Source organism: Erinaceus europaeus, chromosome 13 (assembly GCF_950295315.1).
Source record: "Erinaceus europaeus chromosome 13, mEriEur2.1, whole genome shotgun sequence".
NCBI lineage: Eukaryota > Metazoa > Chordata > Mammalia > Eulipotyphla > Erinaceidae > Erinaceus > Erinaceus europaeus.
The window spans coordinates 87,306,646-87,330,325 of record NC_080174.1 but is presented as its reverse complement, the minus strand read 5'-3'; the positions used below and the strand labels follow the sequence as shown (position 1 = coordinate 87,330,325).

Sequence of the window (23,680 nt, the reverse complement as noted above, 5' to 3'; positions counted from 1 at the left end):
TGCCACCACCTAGCCCCTCTTTCTTTATTTTTAAATTTCTTTTTTTTTTTTTTTTGTCCCTTTGCCTCCAGGGTTATTGCTGGGGCTTGGTGCCTGCACTATGAATCCACTGCTCCTGGAGGCCATTTTTTTCCCCTATTTTACTGGATAGGACAGAGAGAAATTGAGAGAGGAGGGGACATAGAGAGGGAGAGAGAGGGGACTGGGTGGTGGTGTACCTGGTTGAGTGCACGTGTTACTGTTTACAAGGACCCAGGTTCAAGCCCCTGGTCCCCACCTGCAGAGGGAAAGCTTTGTGAGTGGTGAAGCAGGGCTACAGGTGTCTCTCTTTCTCATCCCCTTTCTTCCCCCCCCCATTCCCTCTCGCTGTCTCATTCCAATAAATAAAGATAATAACGAATTAAAAAATCGGGTTCGGGAGTCGGGCTGTAGCGCAGCGGGTTAAGCGCAGGTGGCGCAAAGCACAAGGACAGCATAAGGATCCCGGTTCGAACCCCGGCTCCCCACCTGCAGGGGAGTCGCTTCACAGGCGGTGAAGCAGGTCTGCAGGTGTCTATCTTTCTCTCCTCCTCTCTGTCTTCCCCTCCTCTCTCCAATTCTCTCTGTCCTATCCAACAACGACAACAACGATAATAACTACAACAATAAAACAACAAGGGCAACAAAAGGGAATAAATAAATAAAATAAATATTTTTTTAAAAATCGGGTTCAAGCCCCCGGCTCCCCACCTGCAGGGGAGTCGCTTCACAGGCAGTGAAGCAGGTCTGCAGGTGTCTTTCTCTCTCCCTCTGTCTTCCCCTCCTCTCTCCATTTCTCTCTGTCTTAACAGTGATAACATCAGTAACAACAACAATACTAACTACAACAACAATAAACAAGGGAAACAAAGAGGGAATATATATATGTATATATAGAGAGAGAGAGAATTAAAAAATAAAAAGAGAGGAGAAAGAGCTAGAGAGGGAGAGAGACAGGGAGGCACATGCAACACTGCTCCACCCCTTGCAAAACTTTTACCCTGCAGGTGGAGACTGGGGGCTCAAACCCAGGTCCTTATACACTGTAATGTGCACTCAACCAAGTGCGCCACCTCTGTCCTTAAATCATACTTTCTCTTCTAGATTTTGAACTCATTGATGCCAAGGGCCATGTTGATTATTCCAATAATCCCAATACCTAGCACAGTGCTTCTATATTATAGAAGTCGATAAATAAATTAACTAAATGTTATATAGTAAACATGAAAAATAAATGAGTGGAATCAAGCAGAGAATACGAGCCTTGGATTCCTCCCGGGCTGCAGGTTTAGCACAGGAATCAAAGATCTTTACTTCCCTTCTCTAGCTTTCCTTTCTTTCAGGCTGCATGCTGAGGATAGTCTCTCATCTCTGATATGCTATCCCCACCAGCTTCTATCAAGGCTCTCAGCCAAGACGCCAGCAACTCTTGATTTGTGCGTATTATTGTTTTGCTCTCACACAGACTCTCCAGTTTCCTGCAGCTCCAGGGAGCCTAATCCCTGTCACTTATAGGTCAAGTCAGACACTGTTTTTCCTGAAATCTGCTCCTGAGTCTCTCATCTTTCCCAAATCGCTTCCTGGCCCATGCTCAAATCATTAGCTCGGTCCTCTCGAACCCTTTTCATCACTGGAGCCTCAAAGCAACTTTCTTCCTGTCGGAAGTGCTCCCAGTCACAGAGGCCCCCAGAGTTCTCTCCTGTCTTGGCCTCCATTACCAGAGCACTCAAAGAAAAGTGCTTGAAGCTTCACTGCATTCAGAGTAAAGGGATAAAGGGGGCTATTCACCCATCTCACACATGTGTATTGAGCAGATCCTGCTTTTGTGAATTTTACCAGTTGTAAAATTGCTACTGGTCACTAGTGGTCAAAACACACATCCTCCCTGACTCTGATGGAGCCATTGTATCTACACATGTTGGGTCATAAAAATGCCGGCTATGGAGACAACTCAGACATCGCTGAGTTTAGAGTGCGAGAGATGATTACAAAGGGACAACAAGAAACTTTGCAAGGTGATTCTGTCTTAGCACCTTGATGTGAGTCCCAAAACCTAGAGATAGACCAGGTCCCATGACATAGAGCATATGTTCGCATGTATCCATAAATTAGGGCAAAATATATACCTGAAAGCAAAAATACAAAATAGTCTGTAGTGAGTCAATATAAAGTTCATAATGAAATACTTTCTACTTTGACTTAGATACCCTCCTCACCTGCTTCCTATTATGGTTCCCTCACTCACTCCAAAGTTAACCCTATCAAAGCAAGGACTGCAAAAGCTGAATAAGGGCAAGAGACTGGCATACTTTAACAATGACTCTTTAGTCACTATCAGGCCACCCCTTCAGCTGGGGCCCTAGTTGAGGAATACTGAGATTCCCAAACAGACATGATGGGCCTAAACCGCAAATAAATCCCTCTCTCCATTATTACCAGTCACTTCTATCAGGAACAACACAACAGACTCCTTTGTGGGTCCCCATAAGACTTTGCCTTCAACTTGGATCAACAATGGTAGAGAATGTTTCATCCTCTGAAGGGAGGATGGACAACATACTCTATGCTACACCTGAGGAAGATGGGTCAATATTAGGGCAGCATGGAATGTTCCTACTCATGACCACAGAATGTGAGCTCAGATCTACAGGGATGCAGAGGTCACATAAGCTCCTAAGCTGAATATGGGCCCCAGATCACATCAAACCGATGGGGTTTACGGTCAACAACATTTATACACCTTTCCCATATTTGGGAGCTACTCTCTTCCCTGATTCGGCTTTTTGGTCCTTTTTCCAGTCATGACATCATCTCCCCAGGCAATAATTTGGATCCACCTGCATATCAGATGTCAGGCTCAGGGGGGAAAAAATAGTATAGCCACAGGCCCTTTGGAATATAACTACAATAAGCCTACTAGCTATCTACAAAATAGAGGACCCCCCCAACTTTTCATCTGCACTATTCCAGCCTTTGGGTCCATGATTGGTCAACAATTTGTTTGGCTTTGTATGTTCACTCTCTTTTCACCCAACAGGTCCTAGATGCTGGCATGATGCCGACCGACTTCCCTGGACAAACAACCCCACCAATGTGTCCTGGAGCTCTGCTTCCCCAGAGACCCCACCCTACTAGAGAAAGAGAGAGGCAGGCTGGGAGTATGGATTGACCTGTCAATGCCCATGAAGCAATTACAGAAGCCAGACCTTCAGCCTTCTGCATCCCACTGCATCCATACTCCCAGAGGGTTAAAGAATAGGAAAGCTATTAGGGGAGGGGATGGTATACAGAGTTCTGGTGGTGGGAACTGTGTAGAGTTGTACCCCTCTTATCCTATGGTTTAGTCAATGTTTCCTTTTTATAAATAAAAAAAACTAGGAAAATGCTGGCTCTGAAAAACCATGAGGGCCTGAAACATAATGATGCAAATCCAGAAGAACTACCAGAAAAAGAATTTAGGAAGCACATTGTCAGAAAAGTTGAAGAAATACAAAGCTGTCAATTTAATATGGATAAATGGACGAAGAAAGACATTCATGACTTCAAAGATGCACTTGATAGGAAAATGGAGAACTTGAAAACAGGGCTACAGGGTATAAGGGGTACTTTGAAAGCATTCCTATCTCAAACAGCAAATCAAAGTAGACTTGCCCATGTAGGGGAGAGAACATCAGAAATAGAAGATAAACTAACTCTATACTAAACTCTGACCATACTCTCTGATTTCAAAGGAGAAGGAGAAGGAGAAAAAAAAAAAGTTTAGAAAAAATGGGACAACTCTTCAAGAGATTGCAGACTCTATTAGAAATGCATACATCAGAAATACAGGAGTCTCAGTAGGAGAGAATTGAAATAAGAAAGTAGAAGTCACACTCAAAGGTATAATAGGGGAAATTTTTCCAAAAATGGGATATGATCAGTACGTAGATATATAGAAAGCAGAGACAATTTCTAAATCCAAATAAACCTACAGTAAGATAGATTATTGTGAAACTATCAAAAAGAAAAAAAAACCAAGGACAAAGAAAAAATTTACAAGCTGTCAGGGAAAAGCAAAAAGTGACTTTTGAAGGCAGCATAGTCAGATTGCATCAGATTTTTGCAAAAACCATGGAGGCCAGGAAAGAGTGGAGTGGTATATTCAAGGTTTTAAAAGACAATACAAGTTATTACTTGGTGTATTGCATCAAAGTAAAGGACTTTGGGGCTGGGGACATTCAGTAGGAGGGTCCAGATTCTGGAACATGATGGTAGAAGAGGACCTAGGAGGGGGTTAAGAGTATTATGCAGAAAACTGAGAAATGCTACACGTGTACCAACTACTGTATTTTACTGTCAATGATAAACCATGAATCCCCTCAATGAAGAAAAAAATAAAAACTATCAACCAGGCATATTTTACCCTGCAAAACTATCATTCAAATATGAAGGGACAGTCAAAGATCCTAACAGACTTTGCCATTACCATGTCTTCCTCGCAAGAATTACTGAAAGGAGTGCCACAGACAAAGAACAGTCCTGCAATCATTAAGTTCAGTTTGGCTGAATCCAAATAGTTTGTCAGATTTGTTTTCTAATCAGAACTCTTCTTCCCAGGACCATGTAAGCTGGAAGCTGCTTTTCCCTATGGTGCTACCCTCTACACTGCCAGCATCCTTCCCTGTCTTTCCTTTTCTATTTCTCTTTGAACTTGGCTCTGTGATACATACAAAAGGCTTCCAGAGTTAAAAAGACTAGGTCATAATTACAGTGTGCATGTGGAGAGAGGGGTGGTAAATTCTTTGGACTCTACTAGATAATTAAGCCCCAGGCTAAGAGGCTGGCAGAAGATTAGAGGATTTTTTTTAAACCACTTTAAAAAGAAGAAATAGTGATTTAGGGTGTTGGGTGGTAGTACAGAGGGTTAAGGGCACATGGTGTGAAGCGCAAGGACCTGTAAGGATCCCAGTTCAAGCCCCCAGCTCCCCACCTGCAGGGGAATCGCTTTACAAGAGGTGAAGCAGGTCTGCAGGTGTCTATCTTTCTCTCCCCCTCTCTGTCTTCCCCTCTTCTCTCCATTTCTCTCTGTCCTGACAATGACAACATCAATAACAATAATAACTACAACAACAATAAACACAACAAGGGCAACAAAAGGCAAAATAAATAAATATTAAAAAGAAGAGAAATAGTGATTTACATGGTTGCTGTCCTGAGGGTATTATTCTATAGCTGGTCCAGATGGATGTCATCACATCTACCCAGCCATCTACCTCCTCCTCCTCTATCATAAGGCACTGAATCTTTAAACTCCCTCCTCCTCCTCCTACCCGCTAGAGTCTATGCCTCTGAGTCTTCAGGACTGTTGCAAAGGACCACAGTCACACATTTTGATCTTCATCTAAGCTTAGATAGCTCTGGGTGACCAGTTCCTGCATTGCAGCGATGGGTCCTGGCTGGCATCTATGTGGGTCTTACAGGGATGTGGTGGCCATATCACACTCTAACTCTGTTCTGCTCCCTCATTTGCTTTCTCCTACCACTAACAAACACAGAGGGACAGGGGCAAGAATTAGGCTGACAGACTCCTTCCAAAGTCTAATTTCCTACCTCCTCCTCAATCCAATAGATATCTTAGAATCCCTTTAGAAAAGACTGGTTTATCAGTTCCAGCTATCAACCATGGGATGGCAGGGGATTGGGAGCCACAAGGTTAAAGACTGGAAATGTAACACCTTTATAAATGTTTCAATTAACCAGATAGAATTTCCTCCTTCCCTCCCTCAACCTCCAGTAGCAAAACGCAAGTGGAGAGGTGGGGGGGGGGGTGAAAAGCTGAGAGAGGGAGGGAGACCACCCTTTTTAGGGAGTAGGCCTTGTTTGCCAACACCACAGGAGTTAACTGCATGGCCCTGAGCAGTGGATGTGCCACTCTTTCAGATAAAAGGTTGGTAATTGGTCTTGACCCTGTGAACCGGCAGCCGGAGCCCTGAAATAATCACACTGCTGTCCCCATCTGCCTGTAAGCACAGCAACCCCTTTATTAGTTCCCTAAGGTCAGACAGCTGCACTCCTGCGAGCAGCAAGCCCTTTATCAGCACCTTAAATTGATCCGGTTTCCTGGAGCAATTGGCACCCTTAGCAGGTGCGAGAATCAGAAGACAGAATGACAGTGAAAAAAGAAAAAACAGAAAACGTTTAACCCCACAGAGCAGCGAGTGTGTGCACTATTCTGTCTATATCTTCTAGATACACTAAACCAGGGCTTCTAAAGAACTCAGTTATGTGTGTACTTTCATCTCTACTTCCTTGAGGAAAAAAAACAGAGTCTCAGAATTAAAAAAGAGGAATTTTTTTAAAAAGAGGAATTGGGGGGGGGAGGGTCGGGCGGTAGTGCAGCGGGTTAAGCACACGTGGCGCAAAGCACAAGATGGGTGTAAGGATCCCGGTTCAAGCCCCGGCTCCCCACCTTCAGGGGAGTCACTTCACAGGAGGTGAGGCGTGTCTGCAGGTGTCTATCTTTCTCTCTCCTCTCTGTCTTCCCCTCCCCTCTCTATTTCTCTCTGCCCTATCCAACAACAAACTACATCAACAACAATAATAACCACAATAAGGCTACAACAACAAGGGCAACAAAAGGGGGGAAAATGGCTCCAGGAGCAGTGGATTCATGATATAGGCACTGAGTCCCAGAAATAACCCTGGAGGAAAAAAAAAGAAAGGAATTTTGGACTGTGAGGTATCACAACAGTTAATAAGGCAGAGTGAAACTCTGAGGTTCCAGGTATAGTCTCCACCACCACTGTAAGCCAAAGCTGAGCAGTGCTCTCATCAAAAAGAAAGAGATTTTTTAAAATATTTTATTTTACTTTTAATTTTCTTTATAAAAAGGAAACACTGACAAAACCATAGGATAAGAGGGATACAACTCCACACCATTCCCACCACCAGAACTCCAGATCCTATATCCTCCCCTGATAGCTTTCCTATTCTTTATCCCTCTGGGAGTATGGACCCAAGGTCATTGTGGGTGCAGAAGCTGGAAGGTCTGGCTTCTGTAATTGCTTTCCCGCTGAACATGGGCATTGGCAGGTGGATCCATACTCCCAGCCTGTCCCTCTCTCTCCCTAGTGGGGCAGGGCTCTGGGGAATCAGGGCTCCAGGACACATTGGTGGGGTTGTCTGTCCAGGGAAGTCTGGTCGGCAGCATGCTAGCATCTGAAACCTGGTGGCTAAAAAGACAGTTAACATACAAAGACAAACAAATTATTGATTATTCATGAACTTAAAGGCTGGAATCCTTGCCCTCAACTTGGATCAACAATGGTAGAGAATGTTTCATCCTCTGAAGAAAGTATGGACAACATACTCTATGCTACACCTGAGGAAGATGGGTCCTGATATTGGGGCAGATTGGAACATTCCTAATCATGACCACAGAATGTGAGCTCAGGTCTACAGGGATGCAGAGGTCACATAGGCTCCTAAGCTGAATATGGGTCCCAGACCACATCAAATCAGTGGGGTTTACAGTCAATAATATTTACACCCCTTTCCCATATTTGGGAGCTACTCTCTTCCCTGATCCAGCTTTCTGGTTCTTTTTCCAGCCATGACATCACCTCCCCAGACAATAACTTGGATCCACCTGCATATCAGATTAAAGGCTCAGGGGAAAAAACAAACAAACTAGTATAGCCACAGGACCTTTGGAATATAACTAAAATATGCTTACCAGCTATCTACAAAATGGAGAGAGATTTTAATCACACAGCTAGTATATTCAAAAAAATGAATATTAATTAGAAAGACCATAAACTGATGTCTGAAACAGAAGGGATGCATTGTCTCATAATTTGAAAAATTGCAAGTCCAAAATCAAGGTGTCATCAGGGTCATAGTCTTTCTGAAGGCTGGGGTGGGGTGGGGTGAGGGTGGGAAAGACTCCTCCCTTGTGTTCTCCCTGTTGGCATTGGCTAGCAGTCCTCGGTTGTCATTGGTTTATGGAAACAACTCCAATTTCTGGCTTTTCATTTTTGCACGGTCATCTTCGTCTCGGTGTCTCTCTGTCCAATTTTCTCAGGACACTCGCTATTGGATTAGATTAAGGTCTATCTTCACCCTTAGTAGAGTTACACCAACAAAGAACTTTCCAAGTTCCTATTATTTTATTTACTTTCAAATAAGAGAATATTCATAGGCTTGGTGTCACCTTCTCTTAATATAATTTTTTTTTTGCACAAGTGCACAACTAGGAGAGGGTTTATAGTCATTTATTAAGGAAACAAGTATATTGTGCAGAGTTTCTCCCCCCCCAAAGAGGGTTTCTTTTAAGCAAAGTATGATTTACCCTGTCCATTTTTTTTTTTTCCTATTCAGTAAATATACTAATCACAGTAAGGGGAATACTGGAGGTTATTAAACACTCTATTTCCAAGAGGTAGACATCACAGACACAAAGCCTGTGCAGCAGGAAAGGCGCCAGCTGACGCTCTAGTGTGATACTTGAACGACTGACGTAATCTTGTCGGTTTGCTTATCAACTTGAATTTGGCTGGGACATTGTATATTTGCACTCACACCCAGCATTTCTCTTGCCACGTCTGCTGAGGATGTGTCGTCTGGGAAACACGCAGGATTGATGATGAAAATGTGAATTCTTGTCTAGGGTTCTGAAACGACTAACCTTACTCCACTCAACAAATATTTGTAGAACAACTATATTTAGTCAGACACTGGACTAGAGCAGTACCACTAAATGCAAACATCCAGATGGACTTATTAGAGCTGACTTTCAGATAAGCTTCACAGATAGGCTGGTCTCAGAAATAAACAATGGATGTGGTCTTGGAATGTTTGCGTCTTAGTCTGAGTTCTGATCCATTTTTGATGTGCACCAGCCAACACAAGTTTTGTGAACCTTGCTTGTGGTCACATAAGGGTTGAAAAAAAAAAAAGCTAGCCAGTCATTTTCAAATCAGATGAAAACTTGAAAATTGGTTTATGAAGCCAGGTAGTAGCACACCTGGTAGAGTTCCCACATCACTACATGCAAGGACCCCCTACCTCCATCTCCACCTGCAGGGAGGCAAAGTCTCCTTGCAGGCCATGAATCAGCCCTGCAAGGTGTCTCTCGTTCTCTCTCAATCTCTATCTCTCTCTCCCCTCCCAATTTGTCTCTGAATTTACAGTGAGCTTTGCAGGAGCATGCTAGTAAAGAAACATGTAGCTGAGCTTGAAAGTGTGCTTGCTAGAGCCAAAACAAATTGTTGGGGGTCAGGCGGTGGCACATCCAGTTAAGCGCGCACAAACTATAGTGCGCAAGGACCTGGGTTCAAGCCCCTGGTCCCCACCTGCAAGGAGAAAGCTACACGAGTGGTAAAGCAGGGCTGCAGGCGTCTCTCCGTCTCTCTCTCTCTCTTTCTCTACCCCTTCCGTCTCCATTTCTTTCTGTCTCTACCTCATAATAAACAAACAGATAAAAGCTGAGAAGCCAGCCAGGGGCAGTGAATAGTTTAGTTTATGTTTCCAAGAACCAGGCTCTGCTGAGTTCAAGATTTAACTGCAAGAATGTATTGGGAAAGGCAAGAAATAGGGGGAAAGCATTACAGAAAAGGAAAACACAGCAACCCTACAGGAAATCTGACTAAGCCAGATGCAACAGTAGGCAGCTGGGTTTCGTCATGTGTGGACATGTTAGAACACGGTGCAGAAGAAGCCATCAGGGTGATCCTGGTTGAGGATGAGGCAGTGAAAACGATTTGTCCTTCGTTAAAGGCTCCCCAGAGGGACTACTCCTCTTGAGGTACCGCCTTTTTGCTGTACGCACGAAGTGGGTTCCAGCCATTTGAAAGTGGTTCTCCAGGAAAGAGATAGGCAAGGAAGTCGCCTTGGGGAATTAGGCTGGCTTGGAATGAAAAGATAAGAGGAGTCTCTCGGTGAAATGGGCGGAACCTTGACAGTAAGGCAAGTCAGGAGTCAACAAAAACACAAACGACCACGTCATACCCTAAGGATGGGGACACCGGTTCTCAGAACTCTGGAATACATGATAGGAGCTGAAATTCACTTTGTGGGCTGGTCTGGCAAATCTGGGAGCTAGATGAACATCTAGGCATGTGAGATGGTGTGATTATTACAGGCCAGTTGAGCAAGCTGGTACTATCATCCACCCAAAGACCTCTAATTGCATCTGCTCTATTCCTGCCTTTGGGTTCTCGTTTATTAAACAGTTTGTCCTGCTTTCTATCTTAACGCCTTTCAGCCACCAAGTTGCAGATGCTACCATGACGCCATCCTGACTTCTTTGGGCAGACGACCTCACCAATGTGTCCCGAAACCTCACCTCTCTAGAGCTCTACCCCACTAGGGAAAGACAGAAACAGGCTGGACATCCATGAACATCCATGTCCAGCAGAGGAGAAATTACAGAAGCCAGAACTCCCACCTTCTGCACCCCAGGAAGAACTTAGGTCCATACTCCCAGAGAGATTAAAAAAAAAAAAAACAAGCTGGGAAGTTTCCAACAGAGGGAGTGAGAGGGACATGGAACTCTGGTGGTAGAAACTGTATGGAATTATACCCTTGTTATATTACAATCTTGTTAATCATTATTAAATCACTAATAAACATTTAAAAAAAACCAGCTCAACAGCTGGGGAAATATAAAAGTGGCAGCACAAAGGACTCAGATACAAGAGATCCAGGTTCAAGTCTAGGCACCACCAATAGCCAGAGATGAGAGAAAGAAAAGAAGGAAAGGGGAGTCGGGCTGTAGCACAGCGGGTTAAGCGCAGGTGGCGCTAAGCTCAAGGACCGGCGTCAGGATCCCGGTTGGAGCCCCCGGCTCCCCACCTGCAGGCAGGTCCCTTCACAGGCGGTAAAGCAGGTCTGCAGGTGTCTATCTTTCTCTCCCCCTCTCTGTCTTCCCTCCTCTCTCCATTTCTCTCTGTCCCATCCCACAACAATGACATCAATAATAACTACAACAATAAAACAGCAAGGGCAACAAAAAGGAATGAATAAATAAAATTAAAAATTTTTAAAAAGAGAAGAAAGAAAGAGGAAGAAAGAGAGAGAGAGAAAGATAACTGAAGGAAGAGAAGAAAGGAGGCCAGGTGGTAGCGCACCTGACTGGGTGCACATGTTACAGAGCACAAAGACCTGGGTTCAAGCTCCTGGTCCCCACCTGCAGGGGGAAAGCTTCACAAGAGAAGAAATGCTGTAGGTCGTCTCTCTCTCTCTCTCTCTCTCTCTCTCTCTCTCTCCCTCTCTCCCTCTCTCCCTCACCCTCTCTTCCCCTTTCTATATCCTTATTCCCTCTTAATTTCTATCTCTATCCAAACTAAATAAAGAAATAAAATATTTTTAAAGAGAAAGAGAGGAAGAATGGAGGGGAAATAGTTTCCCAATGCCCAATTCTTTGCATCATTATCAGAATTAAATGTGATCAGGTACAGTGTATGACACAATGTTTGGCACATGAAAATATTCAACAAAGGCTACTGGACAGTCCTATCATTACTGGAAGTTATAACAGTATTATCACACCAATAGCCAGAGATGAGAGAAAGAAAAGAAAGAAAGAAAGGAAGGAAGGAAGAAAGAAAGAAAGAGAAGAAAGAAAGAGGAAGAAAGAGAGAGAGAGAAAGAAAGATACAAGTCACAGTAGCAGAGTCTGTTTCAGGCTCTAGTTTAGGAAAGAGTTGTCTGCTCCATCACCACTGAGAATTAGAAGGGGGATCTGATCATAACAGTTCTATATAGATTGGTCTTCAAGAAAGGAATTCACGTGATGGGGAGACTGCATAATGATTCTGCAGAAAGATTTTCATGCCTAGGGCACTGAAGCACTGAGACCCCAGGTTCAAGCCCTAGCACTACCATAAACCAGAGCAGAGCAGTGCTCCCATATTCTCTCTATCTCTAAAATAAACATTTGTAAAAAGGAATTCAGGAAGTTTGGTAGTGGTGCACCTGGTTAAGCACACATAGCACTAAGCACAAGGATCCAGGTTCAAACTTCTGCTCCCCACCTGCAGGGGACGCTTCACAAATGGCAAAGCAGGTCTGCAGGTGTCTATCTTTCTCACTCCCTCTTTGTATCCCCCTCCTCTCTCAATGTCTCTTTGTCCTTTCCAATAAAACAGAAAAAATGGCTGCCAGGAGCAGTGGATTCGTAGTGCTGGTACAAAGCCCCAGCAAAAATCTTGGAGGCAAAAAGAGAGGAAAAGAAAGAAAGAAAGAAAGAAAGAAAGAAAGAAAGAAAGAAAGAAAGAAAGAAGGAGAGGAGAGGAGAGGAGAGGAGAAAGGAAGGAAGGAAGGAAGGAAGGAAGGAAGGAAGAAAGAAAGAAAGAAAGAAAGAAAGAAAGAAAGAAAGAAAGAAAGAAAGAGGAAAGACCTGACTATTATAAGAACAAAGAAACAAGAACAAGTCCGGGAGGTGGCACAATGGCTAAAGCACTAGATTCTCAAGCATGAGGTCCTTAGTTCAATCCCCGGCAGCACATGTACCAGAGTGATGTCTGGTTCTTTCTCTCTCTCCTAGCTTTATAATAAATAAATAAATAAAATCTTAAAAAAAGAGGGAGTCGGGCAATAGCTTAGCGGGTTAAGCGCATGTGGTGCAAAGCACAAGGACCAGCGGAAGGATCCCGGTTCAAGCCCTGGCTGCCCACCTGCAGGGGAGTCGCTTCACAAGTGGTGAAGTAGCTCTCTCTCCCTCTCTGTCTTCCCCTCCTCTCTCCATTTCTCTCTGTCCTATCCAACAATGACAACATTAATAACAACAGCAATAATAACCACAACAATAAAACAAGGGCAACAAAAAGGAATAAATAAATAAATACACAAAAAAATAAAAAAAGAAACAAGAACAAAATACCAGCATGAGACTGGGAGCTAGCTCACCCTGTAAAATACGTGTGTATGACCCTGGGTTCAAGCCCTTGCACCACATGGGAGCGCTGTAAACACAATCATGGGGGCAACATAGGCAGCAGAGTGGGGTTAGATGACTCTCCTCTCTACGCACTGTCTGCCTGTCCTTCTGTCTTCCCTCTGCCCCGTCCCTAAAATAAAGAAAGAAGGCCAGAGCGATTGCTTGCGTGGGAGCCTGACAGCTTTGTCATACTCAGCGACCCGTGTTAGAGCCACCCAGTCCCCATGACACTGGCACCCCTTCCTTTCTCAGTCTACAAGAAGTTGGCCCCCAAGTGGTTGAAGTCCTGGCAGTGACAACATTTTAAAAATCCACAAAAGAAGGAGAGGAGGCAGTGGAATAAAGAGTTCACTTGGATAGTGTGCTGCTTTGCATGACCCAAGCTCAACACCTGCCCTCAGCACAGTGACAAAAACAGGGCTATAGGGAGTTGGGCGGTAGCGCAGTGGGATAGGCGCAGGTGGCGCAAAGGGCAAGGACTGGCTTAAGGATCCCGGTTCGAATCCCAGGCTCCCCACCTGCAGGGGAATCGCTTCACAGGCAGAGAAGCAGGTCTGCAGGTGTCTGTCTTTCTCTCCCGTCTCTGTCTTCCCCTCCTCTCTCCACTTCTCTCTGTCCTAACAACGAGGACATCAATAACAACAATAAAATAAGGACAACAAAACAATAAATTAAAAAAAAAATAGCAGGGCTGCAGTGGTTTCTCACTCATTCCCTCTCTCCTTCTCACCTTCCCCCTTCCTCTCTCTATATCTTAAAAAGGAATGAACACGGGGCCGGGTGGTGATGCACCTGGTTAAGCACACGTGTTATAGTGTGCAAGGACCTGGGTTCAAGCCCCACCTGCAGGGGAGAAACTTCACGAGTGGTGAAGCAGTGTTGCAAGTGTGTCTCTATCTCTCTCCCTCTCTATCACCCCTTTCCTCTCAATTTCTGGCTATCTCTATCTAATAAATAAATAAAGATAATTTTAAAAAATTTTAATGGAATGAACAAATCTTTGTAGTGAGATCTCTCGCTGATGAAAGCATATATGTGCAAGGATCTGGGTACATTCTTCTGCACATTAAAAGGGGAGGGGCAAAAAAATTCCCCACTTACTAGAGTGTCCATCTTACCAAGTTCAAGGCCCCAGAAGCTTGAGCACCACTGCCCTGAAAGAAGATGGATCAGGGGGTGGTGAAACGGTACAGTGGTGTCACTTGCTCTCTATCTCCTCCTCACTCCTCTATCTGAATTTTTTCTTCAAAAAAAAAAATAGTACCAGGGAGTGATGGTTTTCCTTTTTCTTAATGTTTTATTCATTTTAGTGGGAGAGATACAGAGAGAGAGAGAGAGAGAGGGACCAGAGCACTGCTCAGCTCTGGTGTGGTGTCTTTTGTAGTGCTGGAGATTGAACCTGGGACCATGGGAGCCTCAGGCATAAAAGACATTTGCATAACCATAAAGCTGTCTCCCCAGTCCTTCAAAGTCATCTTTTCTCTCTTGTTTTCTCTTAAGTCACTGGCGCCTGAAGCAGTGTTGGACTCGTAGTAGCAAATGTGGGCAAAAGTCTTGTTAAAACAACAAGGGCAACAAAAGGAAATAAAAAAACAAATAAATATTTTAAAAAGTCTTGTTAAATGAATAAGCATGTCCCCCACGTTTCTTTTTAAAAAATAATTGTGTCTGACTGTGAGAATGTCACCACTGGATCCTCGCAAGCCCCTTGGCACTCCTTCACTATTAATCAGAGCCTGCCAATGGCAGAGGCCTGCTTCCATGCCCAATGCCAAGAGGTGTGAGAGTTTTCTGTTGCAGGGGGGTAGCATGAGAGAGGTAAATCCATGTGCAGGCTAGCTGAGACAGCAGAAAAGCTAACGCCAAAGGGATCACTTTTGATTTCTCTGAGGAAGAATGTACAAAATCAGTCATAGCAAGAAGGACAGAAGAAGCGGACAGCAGGGCCGGAGGCTGCTTTTATTTGTAGAAGCCACAGGGTCAACTTCCAGCTGGCCGGTCAAAATCTTGGCGATTACCTGCTGGGGTGAAGACGGTTCTACACAAATGACAGGCTGCCTGATTTAATAAAGGAATATTGATTCTCAAACTGATGCACCAGAGTGTTCCTTTTTAATTCGGTTTTCCTTCCATGATAGTCAAGCAAATCATTCATTCTCTGAAAAGATCCAGAAGGCCTATTTCCTCTCCCTAATACACTGATCGAGGGGTTGGGTGGTGTTGCACCTGGCTGAGCATGTGTGTTACCATTATGCCAATCAAAAGTACCAAGGTGATTATAGTCGTGTGTTATATGAGTATGATTATTTTTTAATAAGTTCAGTTAAAAAATAACAACTGGACGTGCACAAGGATCCTAGTTGGAGCCCCACGTCCTCACCTGCAGGAAAAAAAGTTTGCAAGTAGTGAAGCAGGTCTGCAGGTGTCTCTCTGTCTCTTTCCCTCTATCATCCCCTTCCCTCTTGATCTACGGCTGTCTCTATCCAATAAAGATAATTTGAAAAAAAAAAAACTGGAGTTTTCTAGCAGATCTGCAGGTGTCTTTCTCTCCCTCTCTATCTCCCTGCCTCTCTCAATTTTATTTATTTATTTACTGCCCCCCAGGGTTATCACTGGGGCTTAGTGCTGGCATGACAATTCCACTGTTTCTGGGGGCCATTTTTTCCCATTTAACTGAATAGGAGAGAGGGAAATTGAGAGAGGTGGAAAAGAGAGAAAGAGAAACACCCATGGACCTGTTCTACCGCTCGAGAAGCATCCTCCCTGCAGGTGGGGAGCCAGAGGTTTGAACCCAAGTCGGGCAGTAGCGCAGAGGCTTAAGTACACTTGGCGCGAAGCACAAGGACCGCCGTAAGGATCCCGATTCGAGCCCCCAGCACCCCATGTGCAGGGGGGTCACTTCACAGGTGGTGAAGCAGGTCTGCAGGTGTCTTTTTCTCCTCCTGTCTTCCCCTCCTCTCTCCACTTCTCTCTGTCCTATCTAACAATGACGACATCAATAACTACAACAACAATACAAAACAAGGGCAACAAAAGGCAAAATAAATAAATATTTAAAAAATATATCAAATTATAAGCATGTGAAAGTCTTCGTGACCTCCCACTGTGCCTGCATTCTGTTGCTTTTTGTTTGTTTGGTTTTAGTTGATTGATCAGTCAGTGAACATATGGGTCATTTCAAACTTCTGACAAGTGTAAATAATGTAACAAAGGTGAACCTGCACTGATCTCTTTACATGTTTATCTCTTTATTTGTTACTGGATAGAGACAAAGGAATTGAGAGGGGGATGAGAGATAGAGAGGGAAAGATACAGAGAGGCCCTCCTTCACTGCTCGTGAATCTTTCCTCCTTGCAGGTGGGGACCAGAGGCTTGAATCTGGGTCCTTGTGCACCAGGTGCGTCACTGTCCGGCCTCTTGTGCATCTATCTATCTCATCAAGTCAGTAATTTTACATATTTTTAGTAAATACCCAGAAGTGGAATTTTTTTTTTTTGAGGAATGTCTCTATCATTTTCAATAGTGGCTGTACAAAGTTATATTCCCTGCAGTGCACAAGGGTTCAGTGCACAACAGTCTTTCCATATCTTCTCCAACATTTGCTATTTCTTGCCTTTTGAATAATAGTCTGTCTCACAGGTGTGTGATGACATCTTATTATTGTTTTGCTTTGCATTTCCCTGGTAAGGACTGGCGAGATAGCCTAATGGTTATGCAAAAAAAAAAATTCATGCCTAAAGCTCTGATGTTCTAGGTTCGATCCCTAGCAACACCATAGGCGAGAGCTGAGGAATTCTCTGGTGCAAAATAAATTAATAAAATAAAGTAAGTATTTAAAAAAAAAAACATTCCAAGAGTGCATTTCCCGAGTAGTGAGAGTTCATGCGCATCTGCCTTGCAGGCACCTTTATGCCAGCGGTTCCTCTTTTCCAGAGAAGTGTCTGTTCAGATTCTCTAAAGGGCCAGCTCTAACCAACAACAAACTTGGCATCTGCATGCAGTGGACAGCCAAGGATGCCATCTGCTTAGGCATGACCGGAATGGAGGGGTTTGTCTCCTTCACCTCAGTTCCCACGGCCACAAAGGGTGCCCAGTTTACAGAAGGCACTCAATGAAAGGGTTTGAACGAATGAATGGATGAATGAATGAATGAGTTCATCTTTGACCTCTGAAGAGTGTAGGGTTGTAGAAACTACACTAGACTCAGAGATATTAGTGCCAGGAATGTCAACTACCTAGCTAAGTATCTGTCAGTACCCTTCAATTCCCCCCTCTCTGGAAAACACATATAGAAATAACCACTCTACTGGTGTAAGGATCCCAGTTTGAGCCCCCGGCTCCCCACCTTCAGGGGAATCGTTTCACAGGCAGTGAAGCAGGTCTGCAGGTGTCTCTCTTTCTCTCCCCCACTCTGTCTTCCCCTCCTCTCTCCATTTCTCTCTGTTCTATCGAACAATGAATGACATCAATGACAACAGTAATGACAACAACAAGGGCAACAAAAGAAGAAAGGGGTGGCCTCCAGGAGCAGTGGATTCATGGTGCAGGCACTGAGCTCCAGCAATAACCCTGGAGGCAAAATAAATAGGCACTCTAGTAAACCAGCAGTTAAGGGAGGTAGGCAGTAACACACCTGATTAAGCACACATATTACCAGGCTCAAGGGGGGAGGTCGAACCCCCACGCCCCACCTGCAGAGGGTCCACTTCACAAACAGTGAAGCAGGTGTGCAGGGGTCTGCTTTTCTCTCTTCCTCTCTGCCTCCCTCTCTCCTCTCAATTTCTCTCTGCTCTAAGGAATAAAATCAGGGTCTATGGAATAAAATCAGGGAAGAGAGAGAGAAAAGAGAGAGAAAAAATGGCCTCTGAAAGTGGTGGGTTCGTAGTGCCAGCACCCAACCCCATAAGAGGCAAAAACAAACAAACAAACCAGCAGTTAAATAATATGTTATGCACGTCAGAAACAGCCGGCTGCCAGATTTGTTTCTGTGACTGAATCCTTCAGTTTGCCTCTGTCCTATAGCTTTTCAAAAATGAATCTGCCTCTTGCCGCCTGTCTGACCATCAGGACTTCCTAGAGACATTCACTCTTGACTGTTTTTCAGATGCACTTCACTCCTGGTAGTCATTCCAAGAAAGATGGGAGAGATTAACAAGCAGAATATCAGAAACAGGGAATTTGCAGCAGGTAAACTCAGCAGTGATGCAATGGTTCACTGCTGAACAAGATCGCACACCAGCTTATACAAGGACATAACACAAGCACAGAGTGAAAGATCTAAGTGGTGTGTAGCATCATTTAGATACAGGAAATTTTCTGAGGTATCTCCTTGACAACCAAAGGCAGAGCAGCGGGAATGTAACCTTCTGCAGTCTGTTTCTGTCAAAACAAACTATCACTTCATTACAACCATTAGGGGAGGGGGGCGTCTGTTTTTCAGTTAAAAAAGAATTATGTTTCTTCATTAAAGCATATTGCTTCCTCAGTTTAAATGACATAGACGCAAAAACCCAGCCACATTAGAGAATCGCAGGCAAACTTCTTTTTAATCTTTATTTATTAGATAGAGACAGCCAGAAATTGAGAGGAGGGGGGCCATAGAGAGGGAGAGAGCCAGAGAGACACCTGCAGCCCTGCTTCACCACTCATGAAGCTTTCCCCTGCAGGTGGGGACCAGGGGCTTGAACCTGGGTCCTTGCACACTGTAATGTGTGTGCTTAACCAGGTGTGCCACCACCTGGCCCCTAACTTTTATTTTTTTAGATAGCACTCCAACCCCTCAATGATGAGGATACGTCAATTTCTCATTCCCTCTTTCTACTTCAGCTCTCTCTAAAGGCTTTCCATCCCCTTGGAATAAAATTCAGTGCCCTCACTCTGTAGGCAAATCCTGCTTGACCTGACCCTCATTCATCCCTGCAAACTTCTGCCCCACGGTGGCCCATGTCTCATCTGCTCTGTCAGACTGGGCTTTGAGGGGTGCCTTCCTCCTGTAACTTCACATTTGCTGAGGATTCCTCACCCAGGAATGCTCTGTACCCCGAGAGGCCTTCTTTCAAGTCCTTTGAGACATATTGCTGCTCAAGCTGTGTGAACTGGCATCATCTTCAGCTCTCTAACCCTCTTAATAGTTCTCTTTTTGCTCTCATACCATCTGACATTCCCCCCACCCCATGTGTGTGATAAATACCAAGGAGGTGGGGGAGGGGGGTGAGGACATGCTGATTCTGGGTAAGACGCAAACATAAACAAGAGGCTGTCAAGAGCATGGTCCCAGGATGGTCCAGGTCGATCCCTTTGCTCAGACGTATTCACATAGTCCAACCCCTCCTCCTCCCAAAAACGTGAAAACAGAAAGGCAAAAGCCAAAGACCTCCCCGGACTGCAGTTTGCACCCGTTGACAGCTTTCCAAAGATCACAGTAGCAGACTGAAGAACCTCATTTGCACAGAGCTGACATATGTAAAGACTGGTCTCCCATCTCTGGGCACACAAGCCTACTCCCCGTTGGGCAGCCTGACCACACAGTGCCCTGCTGGGTCAATGTCTTCTGGACTACAGTTTGGAAACCCCAGTGCATATCTGCTAGACTGGTTCTCAGTCAATGTGTAAGCCTTTATGTAAGTATTTGTAACATATTTTTTTAAATATTTATTTTATTTATTTATTCCCTTTTGTTACCCTTGTTGTTTTATTGTTGTAGTTATTATCGTTGTTGTCGTTGTTGGATAGGACAGAGAGAAATGGAGAGAGGAGGGGAAGACAGAGAAGAGGAGAGAAAGATAGACACCTGCAGACCTGCTTCACCGCCTGTGAAGCGACTCCCCTGCAGGTGGGGAGCCGGGGTTCGAACCGGGATCCTTATGCCTGTCCTTGTGCTTTGCGCCACCTGCACTTAACCCGCTGCACTACAGCCCGACTCCCCTGTAACATATTTTTTTAAACTTTATTTCTTGGATAGAGACAGCCAGAAATTGAGAGGGAAAGGGGTGATAGAGAGGGAGAGAGACAGAGAGACACCTGCAGCCTGCTTCACCACTCATGAAGTTTTCTCCCTGCAGGTGGGGACCAGGGGAGTTCAAACTGGATTCTTGCGCACTGTAACATGTGTACTCTACCAGATGTGCCATCACCCACCCCCAAAGCTATATTTTTATTTAATCTTTTAATGAGAAAGAGATATACAGAGAGAAAGATCAGAGTACCGCTCAGCTCAAGCTTATGGTAATATTGGAGACTGAATCTGGGACTTTGGAGCCCCAGGTATGACAGTCTTTTGCAGAATCTTTATGCTATCTCCCCAGCCCTACGCAACTGTTTATATATTTCCTCAGGTGCTTCTAGTTTATGCCTCATAATTAAAATGGGAGTCCCTGAAGCCAGGCACGTCACACTTGTCACCAGTTGGGTCAAGTAGACTCTTCAGATTCTTGTCAAGGAAAGTAGACACTGAGGAAGTCTCTCAGGAACTTTATTGTAAATCACACAATAGGAGAGGAGTGCCTCGCACATTCTCTCTGAAAGATGGTAGAGGGGATATTTGTGTAAAATGAGCCACAGCAGGAGAAAGCAGAAGTGGGCCTACAAAATGGATACAAGTACATCTCTGATCCCAGTAACCACTAGCTGGCTTATGGCTGGGTTGGATGCAGGTTGAGCGAACATGGCCCTGTAGAAGGGTTAGTATTAGAATGACATTATAATGAGGGCAGGCTGCTTCTGAATTCATAGCTGCCCTCCCGCATGTTGGGTCAGTCAGTTCTGGCAAGTCCATGGGAAGGTTTTTTGGTTTTGAGTGCATTGGCTTGCATCTATCTGCCTTTGCCATTAAGCTGACAACTAAAACTATTAAACTTATTCTCTGCATAGAACAACCATACAGCTGGTATTATCTCAGGATTTCTCTTTTTAATAATTTTATGGGGGCTGGGTGATGGCGCTCCTGGCTGAGTGAATGTGATACAATGAGCAAGGATCCGGGCTTGAAACCCCCCCCCCAAGTCCCCAGAGAGGGAAAAGCTTTGGAAGCAGGGATGCAGGTGTCTCTATCTCTCTCCCTCTCTCTCTTTATTTCCTCTCAATTTCTAGCTGTCTCTATTCAATAAATTAAAAAATACTACCTAAAATATATTTTTTAAAGATTTTACCAAGAAAAACTAATAACTTGATTTTGGAAATAATAATTTGCATGAGTTGTTATAATGGTATCTTTTTTTTTTTGCCTCCAGGGTTATTGCTGGGGCTCAGTGCCTGCACTATGAATCCACTGCTCCTGGAAGTTACTTTTTTCCCATTTTGTTGGGCTTGTTGTAGTTGTTATTGGATAGGACAGAGAAAAATGGAGAGAGGAGAGGAAGACAGAGAGGAAGAGAGAAAGATAGACACCTGCAGACCCGATTCACCGCTTACGAGTGACCGCCTACAGGTAGAGAACCGGGGGCTCGAACCGGGATTCATACGCCGGTCCTTGCGCTTTGCTCCAAGTGCGCTTAACCCGCTGCGCTACCGTCCGACTCCCTTTATAATGGTATCATTTTTGCCTCCCCATTGAGATGTGTGCACTTGACTCCCACCACTAAGTCTTCTTCCACCATTTTGCATTAGATCCCCAAGGCCTCTCTCTCAGCCCCTCTCCCTATCTCAGGATTTCGATGGCTTCTGTAGACCGACCCTTCCTGTAAGGAAATAGCTTACATGGGTTAAGCGCAGGTGGGATTAAGTGCAGGTGGCGCAAAGCGCAAGGACGGGCGTAAGGATCCTGGTTCGAGCCCCAAGCTCCCCACCTTCAGGGGAATCGCTTCACAGGCGGTGAAGCAGGTCTGCAGGTGTCTATCTTTCTCTCCCCCTCTCTGTTTTCCCCTCCTCTCCCCATTTCTCTCTGTCCTATCCAACAACAACGACATCAATAACAACAATAATAACTACAACAAGAATAAAAAACAAGGGCAACAAAAGGGAAAATAAATAAAATCTTTAAAAAAAAAAAAAAAGAGAAGAATCCGGCCCAATTTAGCTTCTTCCCCAGATAAATCTGAGTTGCATCCACATTGTGTCAGTCCAGACAAAATGAATTCTTGGGTCTAATCCACCTGGCAAGGAAGGCATGTATCGTTGTAAGTCCACAGACAGTGATTGTGCATGCTTCAGTAGGTCAGAAAAAGCAACTAAGCAGACAGCCATGCAATTCAGGCCAGTGTGTGAGGAAGGGGGGCAGTTCTCTAGCATTTCTATACTGTTTAGATTTGTCCTTCCTCTTCATCTTCACGGACTGTCTTTCCAATCAGGTCCAGGGCAGAAGGACTGTCTCTGTGAATACAGTTGGAAGAAGAGTTGTCACACAGCACATGCCCTGAGCTAGGGCTTCTGAGGACCTGGCAGGGAGTCTGCCATCTTGCTGTGGCTCATGACTTCTATTTGTGTGGTGGTGCCTAGAACACTGCCCACAGACGAGGCTAGCAAAGGACAAAGGACGTGAAGAACAATGGAGATAGCGTGGTCCTCAGAGTTGCCGTGTCCGACCTTTGCACCACGACTGTTGTAGGCACCTTACAGCCATGCATTATTTAATTTCCAACTTGCACTAGGTAGGCCTAGGTGGTTGGTACTAAGACCTTCACCATTCTACAGGTCAAGAGAGGTTGTGTGAGGCTTTCAATATTTCTCATGTGATTATATTAAGAGAAAATATGACTAAAGGAATTTTCATGATATGTGTTCTCTCTCTCTCTCTCTCTCTCTCTCTCTTCCTGCCTCCAGTCACTGGGGATTGGTGCAGGCACTATGAATACACCGCACATGGTGACCATTTTTCCCTTTTTTCCCTTCATTTTATTCAATAAGATAGAGAGAAATTGAGAGAGGAGGGGGAGAGAGAAAGAAAGTCAGACACCTGCAGACCTGCTTCACCACACATGAGACATCCCCACTGCAGGTGGGAAGTGGGGGGCTGAACCTGGTTCCTTGTGCTTAGTATACTTAACTAGGTAAGCTTGACTTAGTATGCTTAACTAATATGCTTAGTGTGCTTAACTAGGTAAGCTTGACTTAGTATGCTTAACTAGATGTGCCACCACCCAGCCCCCTTTAACCTCTCTATCTCTATCTATCCATCCATCCATCCATCCATCCATCCATCTATCTCTCTCACACACACACTTGTCTCCTTGTAAAAGGCTATATTTGATGGTGCAGTAATTTTACATGTGCACCAACAACTTATCTGCTGTATACCACTACTCTCCCCAGTTAAAAAAAAAAAAAAAACTCAACAATTAAAAGCATTACTAACATCTTTTTAAAAAGAGGCTATCTCTCAGTCATCAAACTGTCACAGCCTGTGGACATTAGACAAGAAGTTAGCAGAGCAGGCCAGGCTTCACACTGAACACTTTTGATTAGATTCTGCTTATACAGCCCTCAAGAAGCCACCATGTGGCAGCTGGAAAAGGAAGGTTTTGAAATTCAATCTTTTATAAAGAAATGTTGCCATCTGGTGGACAGCTGTCTACACTTAAACAAAACAAAACAAAACAAAACTGTTCTTTATCCCTCTGGGAGTTTGGACCCAGGATCATTATAGGGAGCAGAAGATCGGAATTGTGTAGAACTGTACCCTTCTTATCCTATGGTTTTTGTCAGTGTTTCCTTTTTGTAAATAAAAATTTTAAAAAGAAAGAAAGGAAGGAAGGAAGAAAGAAGAAAGGAAGAAAGAAAGGAAGGAAGGAAGGAAGAAAGGGAAAGAAA

General features: G+C 44.4%; 1 pseudogene; it reads left to right on the top strand.

Moving 5' to 3' along the window:
• Nucleotides 1–3,400: 3,400 nt before the first annotated feature.
• Nucleotides 3,401–23,680, top strand: part of LOC107522663 (cytochrome c oxidase subunit 6B1-like) — a 36,559-nt pseudogene continuing 16,279 nt past the window's right edge.